At 41.8% G+C, this 16,658-nt stretch overlaps 1 protein-coding gene across 4 annotated transcripts in view; it reads left to right on the forward strand.

The window, feature by feature from the left end:
• The first annotated feature begins 96 nt into the window (after positions 1-96).
• The window catches only part of ANKIB1 (ankyrin repeat and IBR domain containing 1), a 95,401-nt gene continuing 78,839 nt past the window's right edge, over positions 97-16,658 (forward strand). The window contains exon 1 of one of the 4 annotated variants that reach the window (XM_040548823.1): positions 97-393. The gene's annotated coding sequence lies outside the window, so the exon portion shown is untranslated. The remainder of the gene's footprint in view (positions 394-16,658) is intronic. The other 3 variants (XM_040548822.1, XM_040548826.1, XM_040548824.1) reach the window with 3 other exon arrangements.

The following is a 16,658-nucleotide window of genomic DNA, read 5'->3' on the forward strand; positions in this document are numbered from 1 at the left end:
GCTGCTGCTGCTGCTGCTGCCGCCGCCGGGCGTCGGCCGCGGGCGGAGAGAGAAGGAGGGGAGGAGGAGGAGGAGGAGGAGGAGGAGGAGGAGGAGGAGGAGGAGGAGGAGGGCGGCCGGGAGCATGAGGCGCTGCTGCCGCCGGGCGGGGAGCCGCTGAGCCGGAGGCCCCGGTAGCGCCGCCGAACAAAGGGGAGCGAGGCGGCGGCACCCGCACCCGCAGCGCCCTGCCCGCGCCGAGGGAGCCCGGCCGCTCCCGGAGCCCCGGAGGGCGCCGTAGACCGGAGCGCGGAAAGGGGGCGACGAGGGCGAGAGAGCGGCGGCCGCCGAGCGAATGGAGGCGCTGGGCGGCGGCCGCCGGGAAGGGCCGGGGGGAGCCGCCGCGAGCAGCCGGTGAGTGCCCCGCGGCGCCCGGCAGGGCTCGGGGGGCGAGGCGAGGCACAGCCCGGAGCCCCCACCCCCCCCCCCGCATCCCGGGGAGGGAGCCCTCGGGGTCCGGTGGGGAGGCAGCGCCGGCGTGCGGAGGGGAACAGGCGGCTGGGGGCCGGGCGGGGGCCGCCCGAGGTGGCCCCGGCCCCGCGGTGGGCGCTGCCCCGCTGCCAGCCGCCGGGACCGGCCGCGAGCAGCCTCCCCTCGGCGAAAGCTCGAGGTCTCGTGTCTTAATTTCACTTTGTTTTATTTCCAGAAAAAGAAACCTAAGTGTTGATACGGTAGCTGCTTTATGTAAGTAGCAGGGTCGCTCTGTGAGGCGTGTCTAAGCGCATGCTAGCGATCCGGTGGCTGTGAAACGTGAAGAACCTGGGTGATTCGTGACAGCTCAGCCCGGCGTGGGGCTGGAGGCTGAGCAGCGCGCTGAGTCGTCACAGAGCCGGGCTCTGCGAAGTGAGGCACTCGTGCTGCCTCTTCAGGAGTTTGCATGGCCTCTTCCTTCGTTACTGAGCGGTGCTGAGTTTTAGTTGTGGACGCAGCGTCCGTAGACGTGCCCTAACTTCTTTCGCTTTGTAAAGAGAGAGACGGCTTCTGAGGGAGTTATTAGCTGCAGCGCCTAGCAGTAACAAGAGGCTGAAAGGCAGAAGTCTTTCCTGCCCGTATGACTGCTTTATCCTTACTTCCATCTCTGTAGTTTTAAATGTGAAACGTAGCATGTTCATTTCTCTTCAATTTCTTTTCGGTACACAGGAAAGTACTCTTCTTCCCCTAAAGAAAAAGGGGTTATTCATACAGAAAGTGACAGCGTTTTTCAACTTCTAACATGTGGCTTGTGTACTAGAGGTATACACAGAAGTGAAATTGTAGAATTTATTACAGGATTTTTAAAAAGAAGTCCTTTTTTTTTTTTTAATGGATGTAGAAAGTGTGAGCGGCCATTCTTGCGATTAAGAGACCAAATTACCGAAGAGGCTTCTGGAAACTTTAATTCCAGGACTTGGATATCTTATGCTCAGGCAATTCGCACTTCAACAAATTTAGTTTAGCCTTTACTAAAACACTTCATTCTTTGTTTTAATATATTATTCCTGAAGAAAAATACTACTAGAAAGCAAGTAATAAGCTAAATAATGTTGGTGATGCCCTCTCTTTTTATATGCATCAGTAGAATATTAGGAATGAAAATAATTTGAAAAAGAGGAAAAAAAAAAGTGGAATGATTTATAGTGAGTAGCATCAGTAGCCAAAAGAGAAAAATTAAGCAAGATATAAGTAAGATCTACACAGCCCTTTTTCTCATTCTTACATGTGGTTTGCCGCATACATCTAGCCAGGACGAGGTATGTACTTATATAATTGTCTGGTGAGGCTTACTGGAAGAACGTGGAGCTTCCAAGATGCACGTATATATTGCATGCAAGTTTACTTCTGTTTGTCAGATATTTCTGTCAGGATTACCCGCTCCCGAAAGTTAAAGAAAACAACTACCATGCCTGCTACACCAGTCAGCTTTGGTTCAGTGGAACAACTTTTTAAAATGGTTTTAGACAATGTTGTCAAGTCTCACTTATGTGAGAGCTTGTTAACGCTATGGCTGATTCAATGTGTCCTGAGCAGTTTCTCACCCGTTAGGCCATGACACCTCTGCTGTGATTGATTAGCACTGAATTATTTTTCGTTGTTGTTTCAGTAATAGAGCTTTGCTTATCGGTTGTTGACTAGTTTGACTAGCAGGGTTTGTGGTGATTTTTTTAAAATTATTTTGTTTGTTTTGTGATTGTTTTGTATGTATGTGATTTGTTCTGGTTTGTTTGTTTTTCTTTTCTAAATTTGCTGTTTAGATTTCACATAGTCTCCATTACCTGAGTGGTAAATTAACTTCATCTTGAAGTCTGAATTCTCGAAGTTGCTTTCTGGTGTTGTGATTGTTGGAATTTTGTCACCTTTCCTAAGGTGACTCCTTACCAGTGAACAGACGAACTGGAAGTCTGGAGTTTACACGTGTGTGTGCTGAACCAGTTATGTTTCTAATGCTGCTACTGTATAGTAATTGATGATAGACAGCAAAGAGAGATCTTCTGTTTTGCTTGAAGAGCAGACCTGTAGAAATTGTGAAATGTTCAAAATGACAGAGAAGGTTGTGTTTTGAAAGCTGTCATCATCAGACAAGATTTTTACTGCTTCCCTTCTCCCTCCCAAATACACTGCAAGTGAATTGCATATACACGTAATTTTGGGGGCCACAGAATATTTCATGCAAGATTACATCGCATTAACAGTTTAAGCCCAAACAGTCTACCTAATGCTTAAACTACTAATTTTCTTCGGAACCTCTAAACGTCTTCCAGATTTAAAGTGAAACTAGTAAAAATAGTCTGCCATTTTCCTTGGAGGATTATTACGTTGTCTTCTCCAGTATCAGTAAAACAGTATGCTTTGCATTCCAACCTGTCTTAATTTGTGTGTGTGTGTGTGTGTCTATTTATGTTTTATTCCAAAGAGTAGTCAGGGCGGAGTGCTATACAAGTAAGTGCAGTGGTAGCTGAGTATCTTCAGTTAATTAGTCCAGAAGTCAAAGTGGGGAAGAATAGATAATAGTTATTCTTTTTTTAAGGTTTTCCAAATTTCCTTTACCATTCATGTACTTTTAACAATACAGTCCTTGCTTTCTGCTTCTTTGGTTTTAGACTCCTGTACTTTAAAACGAACTATGAAGGCAACGAGAAACAAGTGACTATGTACAGGCAGCTGGGGTTTTCTCCTACTGGTGTCCAGAGGTGGTCTGAGGGAGTCCTTTGCTATTTCAAACTCTATTCTGGTATTCTTGTTTTCAGTAATGAAAAATAATTATCAGAACTTGCGAACGTGCCATATAAAGATTAAAATTTCAAATTCACGTATATTTATATCCTTAGCTCTCCTGTTTTGCAAACAAGAGAACTGCCATATAAGTGTTTCCAGCTAAGACAAATGCTTCTTTTGACCTAGAACGAATTTTTAGTAATGCTATTATCCTTGAATTTTCTCTAACATATTTTGTTGATGTTGCTCAAGAGAGATTTTGATACAGTGGTTTTGCTTTGATTTGTATTTTAAAGCCCATTGATGCTGGACTTTGAATGTTAAAGGATAATTGGAGTAAAAATACAATAACAGGTTGTAAATGGATTACTACAGTGAAATAGGAGGACCTCTGTGCTGAATGCCTGAGATCCTTCCCAGCTGGGGAGGCTTTCCGGAGCAGCTGCACAACAGCGCCTGTCAAGTTCCTCGGTAACTTTTCTTGTCCAGCCCTTTCCTGACAAGAAAGCTGAGGGGCTTTGTTTCAAACTGAAGCAAGTTCTCTAAGAGTAAGGTTAGGTATAAAACAGTTCTTATGTACAGGCTTCTGTACTGGCAAAAAAACTTTATTAAATTTCCTGGGGATTTTCCTTTCTTTAATAACAACAGAAAGAGGTTTTCAATTTTGACGTGGACTTTCATTGTGAAAATAGCACTCTAGAAACATAGGAGTAAATAAAGCAAAAGGACTTTCAGAAGTACAGCACTCACCAAAAAGTCCATGGAATAAGGGCTGTCAGATGGTGGCCAAATGGTGTATATTCATTTTAAGGAAGTATTTTTAAACTGCTGTGAACCACTTAGTCCTTGCTTTATAATAAAGGCTGCAGTGAAAAATACAGTCTAGGCATTTCCAAGTCACTGTGGTATTTGGAGTAAGTTGTAAGTTTGGAATGATCTGAATTTGTATTTACAGTTGATGGTCAAATGCAAAGACATAACCCTTTGATGTTTTAGTGTTCCGAAAAAAAGCATAGCTTTAGTTAGAGGAAAAGATCAAGAATAATTGATTTCTGGACCATCTGCAAGTCTGTATGCAATACAAGTCAGTTTATAAATCTCAATTTTTTTAGTAACTAGACAGTAAGCTTTGAAAACCAAAGTAACCAGAAGAGAGTTGTTTTGCTCTCAGACCAGTTGGTTGTGCCTTACTTTTTGAATTAAGCAACCAAGTAAGCCACGGCTTGGATACCCCCTACTTTAAGAAATCTTTGTAATTTTGGGCTGATTTTGTGACCCCCTACTTTAAGAAATCTTTGTAATTTTGGGCTGATTTTGTGAATGTGGACTAGGTTCTAAAATACAAGTGTTTTGTTGCTGGTTTTTTGTTTGTTTGTTTTTCCAGGAGCCAATATCAGAGAGAGGAAGATGATAAATACTAAAGAAAAGGTCCATTGCTTATTTTCAAATTCAGGATTAACTAAAAGTCCTAAAACACATTTCATGGAGGCAATTTTTTTCTTAACATAATGCTCTTGAAACTTACATATAAATCATTTTCTGCCTATGACAAGTTAACAAAAGTATAATTTGTAGTAAGAAGTTTGTTTATATCCTTGAACATAATAGCTGCTGCTGTTGAAGTTTGTGTTATTTCTTTTCCATGCAATGTTTCTGCCACATCTTGTAGCAGCTGCTCTACCTTTGTGTTGTGTTGGTGTTTCCCCTGTATTTATTTGTGTGGTTTCTTTTGAGTATTTGTCCTTTATTTTCCTTGATTTTCTTCTGTCCATCTTTTCGCATTATTTTTCCTATTATTGCATTGTTCTTTATTGTTCTAGACCTCTCGAAGCAAAGGTCAGTTTCTTCTGTTGACAGCGTGAATGGCTTCTGATGTGGTGCATGGCTCTGTTGTGCTCCTGCAGAGTGTTTTTATGGAGCCATGATTGTCTCCAGCATCATCTGCTGTGGTAGGGGCTGGTGCGTGCTGTTGTTCTCACCTGATGCCTCTCTCTCGTGAAGCTAATTGGGTGGGTGACACCTTTTTATGTATGGCACCTTTATTCTGTGGTGTTGAGGGGTTTTTTTTGACTAGTATCAGTGAACTGGCACTTCTGCACAAAGAGAAATTCTGAACGGTTCATGGTGGATGCAAATGTAAAGGGAGGCAAGTAGTCTTAGACTGTGAGGCAAAGCTGTAAGATACAAACTTACCCACTTGACTTCATTTTATTAGTGTATGTGACTACCGACCTGAATTAAGGTGCATCTGTAATTCACGTAGAATTAAAGGTTATGTAAAGCAAAACACCATTTTGTTTGGACTTGGTTTGATTCTAAATCCCTCTCTGATAGGTGATGTCAGCTAGAGGTAACCTGTGAGATAACTTAGTTCAAAAGTGGTAAAAGAATGATTACGGCTGAGTGGAAATTCTTTTTCGGTTTAATTCTGTGATAATTATCGTAATGTCCTGACTTGAAAAAAAAAGTCCTATCCTATAGGAGTCTTGGTGACCTTTTTGAAGTGAAAGACGCTTTGAGGAAGATACAACTTCAGAGGTTTCAGAGCTGTTACTGGGAAAACACACTTAAAGTTAACATATAATGTTAACTGTGCATATGCTAATGACATATTTATTGGAGTTCAGCATAGAAAAGAATTAGATTTTTCTAGCTTGTAAGTATAGTTTTGCTGTAAAAGCAGGCCCTGCTCATCCATATAGTGGATACATGAAGTGGCTGTAGGAACACCATGGCCTGTTCGTGTGCAGCTGGTTTTGATCCCGATCTGGAATTATTAGAAATGAAATAACTTAGTGGAGAAAATTGTGTTTGTTACATTTGTTAGTTTGAGCAGTGTTTACAATTCACTCACTGCTAAATGGACTTCCAATAGGAATTTCGAAGGCAAAGCTTAAAATGGTACATTTATATCAAAGCTGTTGTGTAGAAACTCAAAATCTTACTGTGTTAAAAAGCAGTTGTATATTTTTTAGAATGTACAGATGAAACACAGATAATGACAAATATTGTAATATTTCCTGTGCAGAAATTGCTGAAAAAATGGTGAAAAATAATCATGATGTATACTTTCTTTTTGCAATGCCATTATATTAAATACTGGTTCTGTTTTAAGTGGTTGTCAAAAAAAAAAATCATAGACTGAAGAACAGGGATTTTAGGGCAGTTGTAATTTATTAGTGAAGTCTTCTCTGTACTGATACTCAGTTTGGTATTTGTGTTGTATTGTTGCAGTATCCCATTGTGTGTTTTTGTTATATTTTTATTAGGTATTGTATAAGTAAAATGTAAAATTTGATATATGTAAGGCTGTATGTGGCATTGGGACTTAGTTTCGACAGTAGCAACCTCAAAATTCTATGGCAATATAATTTTCCTTTGGAGGATTCATTTTTCTTAATTCCTTTTCCTTGCCTGTGTGTAGATTTGCAGAATTGTTACTTTTTCAGGATTTGTTGTTGTTGTTGTTAAATCCAGGTGGCTCTGCAGTTTTATTTCACTAAGCAGCTGGGAGACAAGGAAATATTAATCTCCAGTTAACTCTCTATTAGGTGAAAGGACTGCAGATAGGCATGTAGAAATGTCCTGGCAGAGTAGAGCCCAGAAGATGTGGTGTTGCTCTATCAAAATGGTGAATTTCATCAGTATCTTGGAGAAAGTGCAAAAGTGTACAGCTATTAAACTATGTTTCCAAAGTTCCAGCTGTGCTAATAATGCAGATTATATGCTTGAACAGTTTTAGGAACTTACGGGCTGATGGAACCATTATCTCTAACCATAAGGTGAGAATTTTGATGTTTTAAAGCTCAGCTCTTGAGAGAGTTATATAGCAGATCTCGTGGTAGCAAAACGTGTGGTCTTTCAGAAAGGAAGACATCTATTCTCCAGAAGTAGTTATACTACAGAGTTACAGTATCAAGCAGTGCAGGTCTGTGCAGCACTGTAAGTTGTATACGGCTCTAAGATAAAGTGTCCTTTGTGAACGAACTGGAGTTACTTGGTTCTCTAAAAGCTTGTGCCATGGAGGCATGTGCGCTGAGGCATTACCCGTTGCAGTACAACTGTACGGTGGCTCTCAATTTAGGGCCTTTTCCCTGACTTCTAGAAAGTCACTGTCACAGATACTTTAGGTACTTAGTTTAGAAGGATGTTGGAGAGGATATCTGCAATTGGAGCCATTTCAGTGAGCCACCAAGTGCAAACTGCATGTTTAAAAAACAAAATCCCAAGCGAACTGCATGTTTTAAAACAAAAACAACAAAACCAAGCTGTGGACAATGAAAGAGGCTTTGTTTGGTGGTTAGTGAATTGGAGTTCTTTGTAATCTCATAGTTACCAACCTGTTCGTTAGTTAAAATGTAACTACTTGGAAGTCCTTTACCTTGTTCAGGACAGAATAATTAGTATTTGTCAGATGAAATAGTATAGTTTTGCATTTGTAATCGTTGTTAATGGCCTGGATGATGCGATGGAACGCACCCTCAGCAGGCTGCTGGATGACACAGAGCTGAGTGTGCTGCAGGACAGGTGAGGAAATGGCCAGGCAAAAGCCTTGTGAAGTTCAACAGAGTCTGAAAATTAAAACAGAATAACCCTGTGCAATAGTAGAGGCTGGGAACCCATGGCTCGAAGCAACTTCGCAGCAAATAACATTGCTGTCCTGGTGGACACCAAGTTGAGCATGAGTCAGCAGAGTGCCTTTACTTGCGGAGAATGAAGTTGGGAGCTGAGTGAAGAGATTATTTCTGTCTGCTTGGCGTTTGTGTGACTGCATCTGAAACAGTGTCTGCTTCGGGGCTCCCCAGTATAGGAGAGCAGGTCCATAGGAAGACGACCGACGTGATTAGGCAACAGGAGCACATAATGTAAAAGAGAAGCGGGGAGAGCTGGCTGTCTTCGGTGCTCAGAGAAGGCTAAGGGGAATATAGTCAGTTTTCCGAAGGTGTCGCTCGTAGTTTTGAGGCACCTACTGCAAACAGTGCATGTATACATACACGTTGTTGACTGTCTTATGGGTTTCTGTGCATTCCTGTATAAAAAGATATAGCTCCTGGCGCATGCTGTTGTGCAAGGTAGCATGGGTTATTGGCTCTGGTGTTCTGACTGCCCACTGGCACCAATTAATATAAGTGCCTGCTCGTATCAGATGCTGTGGTTGCACAACCGACTGTTTTCTCTGCTTGCAACTGGTCCTAGCCCAGCTGACGTGCGTGACCCAGAGGGCTGTGGAGCTTTGTAGGAGAGAACAGTATGATTAACTCAAGTAAATTTGACTATAAAGTTCAAAATGTGTCCTTTAAGGAAACCTGAATTCTGTATAGTCAAAGGTTTGAAGTTATTAGTTTATAGCTTTGGATATCACACGTCACTAATGAAATATGCCCTCTCATAAGCAAAGCAGCCCGAGGTTTATACCCGTTTGCTTAATAACAGAATAGAAAGTTAAATTCATTTGGCTGGAATGGGAGTTAGACAGACAGCATGTTCTAATCTAGTATTATTTGTTATGTTTAAATAAAAGGAGATAACATGAAAGTTTTGGACTCTGTTACCCTGCATGTTATTAAAATGTAAACTAAACCTGAGTAAAACTGCCACATAATTTTATTGTAGAGGCACTACATAGTGCCTGTTGATTTGGCCATTGTTTCGTAGGAATACCCTTTAAGTTCAGTTTAGCTGAGCTCAATTCAGAAATCACATTGATTTTTCTGTATATATGTCTATTCTATGTATGAGTGAGGAATCAGTAAGGAAAACGAGTTTTAAAATGAATCTTTAAGGAGGTGACTGGTTAACTCCGCCCACCCACCAGTTCTGGTTTACCTATAGTCATATGGGTCTCTAGGAAGAGGATGAGTAAAGGTTCTCCTTAAATTAGTCACAAGCCTTAAAAGTGTATTGAGTTCACTTCAGTTTTGCAGCTTGTGGTGTTAGGGTAGCCTTAAAGAGTTACTAACAACCATGTCCTTTATTTTTTTGCAGATATACAAAGGGTCTCAATTGTAGCAGCTATTCATGAGTACCAAAATGATTTATCTTTGTTAGGGAGGAAATTCAGAATCCCCAAATGATGGATTTTCTGGGTGTAACTTCTGTATGAATTACATGGTTTCTAAGAAAACAAGACACTATTTTCTGGATGTCTTTTAGCTTCTTCAGAGTAATAGTGACGTTCAGATAAAAGCAGACTGGATCAGTGCTAAATGGAGTTGGAAAAAAGCTTCTTTCTGAAACTTTAAAACCTCAGTATGAACTTTGAACAAAAAAATATTCCACGTTACCCACGGCTTACTGTGAAAATAAATCTTGTCGCATTCCTGAAGACAGAAAGCCTACCCCAAATCACGCCTTGCTTTAGCTGTTGTATACTTTATTTTCTCCAGGACTGCCTGTCTGCTTACTGGAGTTGTTTGATTCCTCCTGTCCTTTCCAAACTGCTCACCCAGCAGCCAAACATCGTATCCAAACATTGTATCCAAGCATCTGTAACTGGGGGCGCACAGGAAGCGGTGTGGCCCTGATTCCCTGCAGCCGAGGATACCTGTAATGAAGAATTATTTCTTTGTATTTAAATATGTTGCATTCTTAAAATTGAAGCCTCACTCCGTTCTGCTGCAACACAACGCATCCTCCAACAGGCTGTAGACTACCCAGTATTAAAGAAGTTTTCATACAAACCACCATGTGAAAAGGCAGTCTTTTTTTTTTTTTTTTTAAACTATTTCACCTCTTTATAGATGGGTATTTTTGTTACTGGGTATTGTTCATCGTGGCTGTTCCTCAAGCTGTTAGGCTTTTTGTTTCAGAGGACCCATTTGTTTTTGCTATAATACAAATGGTGTTCTACTTCTTTCACTTCTTGTCTATTGCTATTTTCCCCCTTCTGAATCTGCTAGAGAGCAGTTTAACACAACTGGAACATGCTTCTTGCTATGCAGAGTGTTGTGTCTAGGGTGACACTAGGCTGGATTTTTAAAGCTATTTGTGTGTGAAATTTGCAGAAGACCTTAAGACTAAAATCCTCTAGTAAATATGTAGACCCTATTGATAGATACCTTTGTTTCTGCACCTCCACCAGCATTTGAAAATCATATCCATGGGTTGTGCCCAAGCATGTTGTAAATCACTAACAAAATATGGTCTGACAGTGTATGCAGTATGCGAGGGACAGAAGGGATTGCTGTCTGGTGTTAAACATTACCCATTCCTAATGCAAGTGGACAAGGGCTATGTTAGACTTTCTTTTCTTCTCTCTCTTTAAGGTTGTGTTTGTTCAGCCAGCTTTGTGCCAGGTTGGTAGAGCTTGTTCTCACCAGAGCCCTGCTGGGCCCCTGCTGGGCCTCTGGCAGCTGCAGCAAACACTTCTCCCCAGGGCCTTCTTGCCCCACTCCTGCTTTCTGACTTGGATGTGTTTGCCCTCCAGTAAGTGCATGCTTAGCTGCATGCCTTCCCTGCCTGTTGGTCACTTATTTCAGGTGTATTTCCACCTAGCTTTTGCTTGCCTAGGGCCAGGCGATGGAACAGCATCTGCTGCTGCTATTGACCATCATCCCTTGTTTTGCACAGTGGGATTACGCTGGTTTACGCTGGTCCTAGGGGCAGATACCAGTTTGAGATATTGGAATGGGCTGCAGTGGCTGCTGTGTCAGTGGTTGTGTGGGAGCCTGTACCCCAATAATGCTTTGTTCCTGGCTCAGTGTGGGTGCTGCCAAGCCTGGGTACAGCAGCAAGCGCTGCCTCTGGTGCTGTGATGCTTGCTCCATATCCACAGTCTCCCACTCCAACAGCCACATCCTCCGGCTTGTGCTCCACGCGCCGTCCCTTCTGAAGGCACTGCCGCTGTCTGGGTCTCACGGCTGATAAAATAATGCTGGGCTGCGAGAGAAATTTCCTGAAAATTTGCTTTGATCACTACAGCGGGGCTGGTGTACTCCTGCCTTGCCTCCAGCACTCAGACCTGCTGTTGGTTTTGCACAGTTCGCACTCCACTGGTGTTCCTGCTTCTGTCTGCGCTTCAGTTTGAATCAACGCTGTTTTGAAAGCACTCCATTTTTTTGCAGTATGCACTGGTATAAGTAACCCTGCCGCCCTATAACTGCTGCCATGGTCTGGCTGTTTGGGCCATCAGCGTCTAGGAAGAAAATCAAAACCAGAGAACTGCTCTGAGTTACTGTTCTGCTTCTCTGTGCAGTTCCAAAGGCACATGCCAGTACAAAACTAGGGAAAGTGTGGGAATATGGGTGAATAGAAAGGCTGGACCAGAAACAGAAAGGGCAAGATCAGCTCTGGTGTCAATTAAAACCACTTTAGAAACTACAGTCTAAGTTTCTCAAGCGACATTAGCATCATAAAAAGATAATGGAGGCAGATTTCCAGCTTGCTAAATGCAGGCTTCATAATAACAATAAAAATGACTTTATAATTTCTGAAGCTTTCAGGGAAGTCTGGGAGAGGTCGTACATCGATCTGGGCAGCTGTAACAGGGAATTGGACATGGGAGAGAAGAGCTACCCAAGACAGGAACACGAAGTGTAGGGGAAAAGGAATACGATTTTATTTGATTTTTTTTGTCTCATGTGGTCCCTTTTACTTCAGGAGCAGGGAGAACCATTCTTAAATAAGTCTCTGTGTGTTACTTTAGCACTGTAGCAGGTTTTTCTTACACTAATCACCAAGGGATTCCTGAGCATCGCAACTCTGAGAGCTGCTGAAACTAGCACAGCTGGTTCCCCTTGGCCAATGCCTCATCTCCCCCTGCTTGCTTTTGCTCCCACAGATGTGGGGAATAAAACTGGCAGTAGGATTCTTCTTCTAACAAGCTCTACATTCTTGAGCCTTACCCCAGTGCGTTTCTGTCTCACTTTCACAGAGCCAAATACAAGTTCTACCTGAACCTAGCAAACGCTGGATCGATAACTGAATTTTTCCTGGCACCAGATCAGGTTGCTTAAGGACAGCTTTGCCAGCCTTTAGAGGAAGGCGAATAGGCTGGTCAAGCCAAAAGGGCAGCAGGGTGACGTGACTGATGTTGGGAAGCTGCTCTTTCGCAGGAGCAGGCCCAGTCGCATCGCCTCAGGTAGCTCGGAGGGGAGGCCGCGCGTCTCCTTTGGCTGTGGGGTCTGCTCTGCAGCCACATTTGGCAGACATCGAGGGCTTCCCTTGCATGAGGATGTGCCTGGCTGTGAGGGTGGCAGCATGGGACATCTGTCCTGCCCACAGCACCAGCACGTTGGGGGAACCCACGTGCAGATGTCCTCTGTGACTTTCTCGGTGAGCGGCGTTCAGAAATAGCCTTGGCGAGGAACCTCCTGCGCAGTATCACTGACACCTCCCAAATCAGGAGGCTGACCTGGATCTTTCTCTGCTGCGGGACCTCTGTGTTTAATGTAGCAGCAAATAAGTGACCTGGAGGTACTAGAAGTCACTTTCACTGACCAGAAGTACAAATCCACTGTCGAGCTAGCTGTGCCTGAATGGTCGATCGTCCATTCCTCACGGCCCTGGGAAGTGCATGGAGGAGATGTGCAACCAGCAGTCAGCGATGAACGGAGCCTGCGCTGTGTCAACTCCACATAGTATATTCTGATAATAGATGGGCTCGAGGGCAAGCAGTATTAGAAGCAAAGGGCATATGAATCCAGTGAATGCTGCTTTTCAGAATACATGCTTCCTGGCACAGCACCTGGCTGCAAAAAGAGGTAGTCCACAAAGACAAATTAGTGGGTGAGTATGCGATGATCTTGGCTACAGGGTAGCAAGCCAAAGGCTAGTGCTGGGGACAAAAAAAAGGCAGTACCGAGTACTGTATGACCGTTAGCAATCTGATCCCAAACAGGCTTATATCTGTTACCTCAGGTGATCTACTTACACAGAGATTCAGCATAACAGTCACATTACAATCTAAATCTTTTTATAATGATTCCTTTTTTAGATTGTAGTGTTCTGGTTTAAAGGATAAAAAGTAAAGTATTTCCTGGCTGGTATATTAGGCTGTATAATTACTGTTGAATGCTTAAATCTGTTTCTGCAGAGAGGAATTTTCTCCTATGTATTGGGAAGCCTCCAGTAAAATATTTCAGATTTGCTTTGGTCCGATGAGGAGGTGCCTCCTTGTTCTTCCCCAGCAAACAAGATGTGGAGAAGAGTGGTAAGAGGAGTGGCAAGGTTTACAGGCTACAGGAGAGCAGGAAGTTCTGGAGAGAGGGGCAGGTTTTTGGCAGGTTTCCTTGTATTTGTTGTTGCTGCAGAGTAGAGTAGTAAGGAGAAGCAAGGCCTGAGTATGTGATACCATAAACATGAGAGGAGAAAAAACACGCTAGGCAGCTTGTGCTTTCCTCTTTCATCTGGTGCCCCAGTGAGAGTATCTGAAATCCATTGCTTAGTGCTCTGTGGCCACTGTATGTAGGAGGTATGGTGTATGTAGAAGGGTGTTGAGGTGGCTTATACCACCTTCCCAGAGTAAGATTTTCCTCAGTAATACTGTACCGCCTTGTATCTGTCAGCTTCCTCTGCCGGTGTGGGACATTACTGTATTCCTGGTTGTTCCCCAGTAGGTAGCTTCCTCTCTGAGGACTCCTGGGACATCTTGTTACTGTCTGATATCCTTCTTCATACACCTGCTTTACAACAAACACAGTCTGCTAAATTTCCTCTCTTAGCAGTTTGCATTGTTTGTCCTATGTCTGGCTACAATATTTCCTTGATAATTCAGCATCTCTCAATGAGATAAGTCTTTCATGAGCAGGGGAGGGAAGTCTAAAGAAATTCAACATTGTTAAAAGACAGACTGCCACTCTTTCATCTTAAGAAATAGGCCTCAAAGATAGGCTTTACAGATTTCCTGTGTTCTGGCTGAATCAAGCAAGGTAAAAGGAGATTGGCATAGACACCCTCTCTTCATAATGTGTCGTTTGCCAAAGTGCGATGTACTTACGTGATGATAAGAGCTAGGGTCTAATTTTGTAGGTCTGATCTCAGAACTGTCAATCTGTCTTAGCTCTTGTGGAAAATTGTGTAGACTCCGTTTCGGGTTATTTTTCTCAGTATGAATATGGTTTTCTTTGGTATACTTGATGTAATTAAAATTGCAAAAAACTACATTTTGTCACATTTAAACTCTCTCCTAAAAGCTACCTCAGTGCTGGATTACTGGAGGTTAGTTAAAGTGATGGCAATTTTAAAAGATTCCAAGGCAGGCGCAGAGCAGCAGATGTGTAAGCCTGACATCTGTACCTTGGGTATTAGTAGAAATGATGTGATAGTTGACCAAATTAGCAGACACATGGACAAGTACGACATCCTGAGGAACAGTCAGCAATCATCGTAAAGGAAAGTCAGGTCCCACAAACTTAGCAAAATGGTTTGAAGAAGTTAACAGAGAAAATATGGTTGTTATTCTCCAGTTGGATTTCCAAAAGACATTTGACACCGTTCCTTGCTTAAAAGTCTTAAAGAATTTAAACAGCTGTGGGGAAGTGATCAAGGCCAGGCTGGATGGGGCTTGGAGCCACTCACCTCTAGTGGGAGGTGTCCCTGCCCATGGCAGGGGGTTGGAACTGGGTGATCTGTAAGGTCCCTTCCAACCCAAACCATTCTGTGATTCTATGAAAGAAGGAGGGTCCTTTCCATGGAGAAGTAGCTGGTTAAAAGATGGGAATAAATAGGCAGTCTTCACAGTGGCTGAAGGTTATTGACAGAGTCCCAAATAGATCAGTGGTATGCTGTTTAATGTACGGATAAGTGATCTGGAAAAGATGAGAAGTGGTAAGACTATTCTCTAGACAATGCTACAATGACAACCGTAAAATAATCTCATTAGTCGGAATAGTAAATATTTAGTACGTGAAATTCAGTATAGGCAAATGTGAAAGATTCACACAGTTGGAAAAAAAAATCTAAATTTATATACAAAGTGGTTATCTTAAAGATTACCACTCAAGAACCAGATCTTGAAGTTGTAATAAATATCTGAGGAAAATCAGCTCAGTGCTTAGTACCAGCCCAAAAAGGAAATCACATGCTGAAAGAGTACAGATCATGCCACCACCATGTAAGTCCATGCATTTTGCATGTTGTATACAGCTTCTGGTCTCCTAACCCAAAAACATTTTAGTTGCATTGAGAAAAGATCAGAAACAGCAGAAAGGATCGTAAAAGTCGCACGGAATCCATTCCATAAGAATTAGGATTAATCGATCTGTAAGAGTAACCTCTAAAAAGGTTGATATGACAGGTTGATCACTTGTAGCAGGCAATATAATAGCAAGCTCTAAAATCACAAGTGGAGAGAGTAAGTAGGGGAAGATTTTTTTGCTGTCTACCTCTCAGTTCTTGTAGACAGTGAAAATGAAATTTAGCAAGTGTCAGGTTAAAAACAGAAAGATGTTTCTTCACAATGAATGGTTAAGCTGTGAAATTTCAGGATGCTGTGACTGGTAAAAATTTCCATGGTTTCAGGGAGTTTTTCAACAAATTAATGGAAGAAAAATGCACTGCAGCTTATTAATATAGACACAGCACATCTGGCTTATGCATTCATCAAGTGCTAAATTGCAGAAGACTGGGAGAGTATTGCAGAAAAAAAAATACCAGTTCATGCTTGCCCAGTTTTTATACTTTTCAATGGTGTATTCTGCTGGCAACTTTCTGGGACAAGATATTAGATGAGAAGTGTCTGGTCCAGTACAGCCATTATTACAACTACGTTTTTAATATTTGGAAAGAAAAACGCATATGTTGTTAACGGAAAACTCTTAACTAATGTTATACGTCTTCTGTTTGGTTTCATATTTTTGAAGAATATTCATATGGAAAACCAATAGAAATTTTGCTGCAATGCAAACATAATGCTGTTTCATGAAAGCCATGCAATAAAATGTGTTGGTCAATAAAATGTTGACATCTAAGCAGTAGAAAATAAATGAGATTGTTGGAATTGAAGGATTAGTCTAGTTGTCATTAATAGTATTCATAAATAAAATCATCTTCAGCTTGCTTTAAGCTAATGTCTTGAAATAGTATTGCTGTTAGAGATAAGATTATTTTAAGGTAGGAATAAACTAGTTTTTCTTCTATTTAGAATTCTGGATATTTATTCCTTAGCAAAGTTTGCTTTTATTTTTGAGGATTTTTTTTTCAAACAGTGTGAAACAGGTTCCAAAATTGCAAAGGACTCTTACCAGTCTTTGTCAGACCTACACTAATTTTTAATTTGTTATAGTACCCTCAAATCTTTTATTTTTTTTAATGGCTTGTCTAATAATTTTGTAAATCAGATTTTTTTTTAAACTTAGTAATATAGCTACAAAAAGCTCATTAAAGTTTTTAATTTCTTAGTTGGCTGTAAAAATCAGGTAATCAGGTTTCCACATTGAATATCAATTGAACTCATTATCTCAAGAACACATTGGCTCCAATTATCTATT

Source organism: Cygnus olor, chromosome 2 (assembly GCF_009769625.2).
Source record: "Cygnus olor isolate bCygOlo1 chromosome 2, bCygOlo1.pri.v2, whole genome shotgun sequence".
Taxonomy (NCBI): Eukaryota; Metazoa; Chordata; class Aves; order Anseriformes; family Anatidae; genus Cygnus; species Cygnus olor.